This window comes from Nicotiana attenuata, unplaced genomic scaffold (genome assembly GCF_001879085.1).
Source record: "Nicotiana attenuata strain UT unplaced genomic scaffold, NIATTr2, whole genome shotgun sequence".
NCBI lineage: Eukaryota > Viridiplantae > Streptophyta > Magnoliopsida > Solanales > Solanaceae > Nicotiana > Nicotiana attenuata.
The window spans coordinates 90,335-95,092 of NW_017674167.1; positions in this window are offsets into that span (position 1 = coordinate 90,335).

A 4,758-nucleotide genomic window follows, 5' to 3' on the forward strand; every position below is an offset into this window, starting at 1 on the left:
AGAGATACTGAGGTAAAAGTTTTGGGCGGTCTTGTTGGTCTTCTGAAGATTAAACCGAGGTTGGATATAATTGAGGCTTTAGTACCTTTTTTGGGATCCGACACATAATGTGTTCCATTTTTCTGACTTTGAGCTAACCCCCACGCTGGAAGAAATAGCGGGCTATGCCGGTATTAGTGGGAATCTCAGAAGTCGGTACACAGTAGCACCAAGAGCAGTGACTCCTCATAAGTTTTTGGATCTTTTGAGCATCAGTCGAGAGGTTAAAGACGGAAATTTATCTGAGGGAGTTTGTACATTCTACTTCTTGTACCGGCATTATGGGGATCCCCACAGTTTTGAAGCTCCAGATACTGGTCTAACTCATTCGTGGAACAAAAATAAATGGGAAGCACGTCGGGGACTGGCTTTCATAGTGGCATTCCTGGGTGTCTTAATTTTCCCAAGAAAGGATGGAAATATAGAATTGGGCCTCGTGGGAATGGCCGATATCATGACTAAAAAGGCTACTGGAACCCTTGTTCCAATGATCTTAGAAGAGATTTATCGAGCTCTAACTGTTTGCCGAGAAGGAGGAAATTTTTTTGAGGGCATGCTTCTAAAACTTTGGATACAAGAACATCTTTACCACCATCCAGGGTACATGAACTATGGTATAACCGGTCTAAACTGCATTGAAGAACATGGAAACCGGTTAGAGGGTCATGAATTTCCAGAAGGTACGGAGGACTGGTTCGCACACTTGAGCTCCTTAACTTCAAGCAAAATTGAGTGGACATTCGGTTGGCTCCCGGTCACTGAAGTCATTTACATGTCAGTCGAGGTGTGTTATCTTCTCTTAATGGGCCTCCGGAGCATCCAACCATATGCTCCGCACAGGGTTCTATGTCAGCTAGGCAGGTTTCAAACTAACCCACATGATGAAGATCTGAGCTGACAAGTCATCAAATTGGGTCCAAAAGCTGTGTTCCCAGAAGCAAAAGTTCGTCAGAATTGGAATCAGTGTAAGTTTCTAGAGCCAAAGACTCGGGTAAGGGATCTATCCAAGGGTGAGCTAGAGCCTAGTTACACGACATGGTTTGGTAAAAGGTTTCAAGTCCACCAAGAGCCCGAACGACCTGCTAAAAGACCCCATGTCCAGCAATTCACTGATGAGTCACGGGAGCAATGGGATTGGTTGGCAAAAGGGACAAACTACAGAGCCACAATAGGGACAGATCCGAGATCTTAAATTGACAATAGTGTACAAGCTGCTGCTGATGAAGGGGAAAAGAAGAAATTGGCTCAAGAAAACAAAGCCCTTCGAGCCCAAATCCCAAAAATGAAGATAGCTGCTAAGAATCAAGAAAGGGGCCGGGCGGATGAAAGACTCATAACTGATCTTAGAAGGAAAATATCTGAGTACAAGGATGACCTAGAAATATCTGAGGGTAATCTGGCAAGAGCCCGGGCACAGCTGACAAAGACTGCAGAGGGACGGGCAGGGTTTGTACGGCAATTGAAAGGAAATATGAGGGAACAGTCACAAACTTGAAGAAAAGGTTAACTTCCCTCGAAAATGAGATGACCAAACAAGCTAGGAACTTTAAAGCGGAAAGGGAACATTGTTATGCATTAATGTCCCAGCAAGAAGAAGATATGCAACAGCTGCTGGGCTAGAACCATCATGATGCCCAAGTGCTAGAAGCTAGATCTCAGCAAATCGGGCATTTCCTCCAAGAAAAGGGTATCATCAGGGAAAGGGTTAGAGCAATTGCTGACTACATCGTCACAAAGTGCCATGAATGTGAAGACATGACTCAAACCACCTTTTTCTCCGCAGTGATGACCTTTGTTCGACAAATCAAGAATGACCTGGATCGTCTTCAAGGAGACCTTGCACATAGGCCCGTGGCGAGACCGACTGATGTCCCGCGGGCCCCTGGATCAACTTTAGAAGCACTTATGTACTCTTGATTTTCATTTTGAGTCTGTATTTCAGTTTGTAGTATGTTTCGAGTCTGTTTTTAGTTTTTTAGATTTCTAGAAAAGTAGGATGGAGTCTTTTGTAACAGAGAAAAGTAGAAGTTTTATTAATGAAAATTTGGAAAAAACCCAAAAATTGTTTCTTTATTCTTTTGCATTTATTTCTTGAACTACATGATGATCTGATTCATGCGGCGTCGTGATACGTAAGCAATCCTAATCGGATCCGGTCATGTTTTTTAAAAGAGAGGAAAACGAGAGAGAAAACAAGAGTAAGGGGAAAAAATGATGACAAAGTGCAAAAGAGAGCAAAGTTGAAAAGCGCCAAAAGAAAGAAAGTTGGAGAGATAAACAAAAGCCGGGATGAAACACGCAACCGTTGCAAAGCATATAGAAAAACATTTAACTGTATAGGTGCATCACACCCCAATGTGCGATTCCCTATGTGTAAATTGTCTCACACTAACCGGTTCGTTGTGTTTGCTATTGAGAAGGTTCTATATTAAGGTGGTTGGTTTGTGGTAATCTGGCTTCACATCCCTACTTCACAAGATCAAAAGGAAGTGTTGAAATATCGTTAGAGAGTCATCTGCCAACAGTTCCTATTCCAGAGGATAGCCCAATCTCGGCCATCCCAACTTCAGAATCAGCGGCTGCTGAGGAAAATAGGGTTCTGCGTCTCTGTATGTTGGAAATGTGGGACGCCTGGTCCAATGATAGAGAGCCACCGAGTACGATACCTGGTTTCCCTGAGCTACTTCCTAGGGCAAGTGGAACTTCCAACGATGCGATAAATTACCCAAACACTCCGCTTGGATATCCTACCATCTCAGCCCACTTTGCCGGAACACCTTCTAAGGTTCGCCCCTAGGTGTTGATTTCAGGTGTGGCCTCCAACATATTCACTGCGCCACCTTCCTCGGCCACGACTCAACCCACTTTGCCAAGGACAAACTTTGATCCATCATCCTTCACTTTTCAAGTACCATCCTTTCCACCAGAAACGGCTCATTTCACTACCAATTCCTACCCCCAAAAGCCCCGGTATGAGTTTGCCACGGGACAGGAGAAAACTACAAAGAACCTCGAGTAGGAAGAAATCACTCGGAAGATGAGGAGCATGGAACAGAGCCTTAAGAATATACAAGGTTTAAGTGTCACGACCCGGATTTCCCGCACTCGGGGTCGTGATGGCGCCTACTCGTGGTAGCTAGGCAAGCCTACTCATTTACTCTTCCATTGCTAACAAATCTTTTAACAATTTATAACATCAATATAGGACATGAAATTTAATAATAATAGCGGAAGTCTGAATCATGATCTAAATCAAAACGCGGAACGGTCAACAATAGCCTCTACCCAAGACTGGTGTCACATTACTCACGAACTGCTAAGAGTTTACTAAATACAAAGGTCTGAAAGAAACATATAAACTGTTTGTCTCGAAAACAAGGAGGCAACAGTATAGAAGAGAAAAAAAGGGAGAGACGCCGGGCCTACGGACGCCTGCAAGGCTACCTCGGTCTCGTGATAATGAAAGCCTGCTCCTGTGCTAATGCTGCTGCTGCTCCTCAAAACCTGGACCTATGCAAAAATGCACAGAGTGTAGCCTCAGCACAACCGACCCCATGTGCTGGTAAGTGTCTAGCCTAACCCCGGCGAAGTAGTGACGAGGCTAGACTGGACACCACATAAACCTGTGCAATTATAAATATACGACGGAATCGAAATACCAAACAATTAACACTATAGGAGGAGAACATGCTATGGGGAGATGGCAATATTAACAGTAATCCAGAGTAACAATCTAAAGCAGTCTAAATTTACGATGAACAAGGAACCAACTCAATATAAACACATTTGTATCAATAACTGTTGCGACGTGCAACCCGGTCCACAATTACCATTGTTGCGGCGTGCAACCCGATCCACAAATACCACTGTTGCGGCGTGCAACCCGACCCATATCATTTATCATCTATCATTGTTGTGGCGCGCAACCCGATCCTCATATCTCATTTAACATTGTTGCGGCGCGCAACCCGATCCTCAAATATCATTTATCATTGTTGCGGCGTGCAACCCGATCCATATCATTCGACAGTCTAGCTCCCCAAACAATAGTCACAATTAAGGGGCATAAAATTAAAAAAATATTGGAAGGAATCCCGGCAAGGGAAAGGAAATCAACAAGTTCAATACAACGTCCCGACAAGGGAAAATACCAACAACGCTTTCTCTTTCTTTCATTTCTTACGTTATAATCCACTTTACCATTTTGAGCCAACGCTCCAAAGAATCAAGTCATTTCATATACTTTCAATATTCGTATCACAATTCGAGCCAATGCTCCTAGGAATCAATTGATCATTTTATCGTTCACATGTTATTCACAACATATAGAAATCCTCCAATAAACACGGAAATCACAACCAAATCATGATAATCACATTATGAGGACTCACGGTCATACTAGACACCAATGTATAGATACTCATCACCATGCCTATACATCGTACTCAATCATTTAGCAATTAGCAAAAAAGACTCAACTCCTATTCCCTCAAGCTAGGGTTAAACCAAACACTTACCTCAAAGCCTTGAAATCCACTTAATCCTCAACTATCGCTTTACCCCGCGGTTCCACCTCCAATTCGCTCGAATCTAATCACAAATTGCTCAATTACTTTAATAAACACTATATGAATCAATTTGAATGCATAAAAAATGAATTTCCCAAGTTTTTCCCAAAAATTCCAAAATCGCCCCCGGGCCCACGTGGTCAAAACCCGA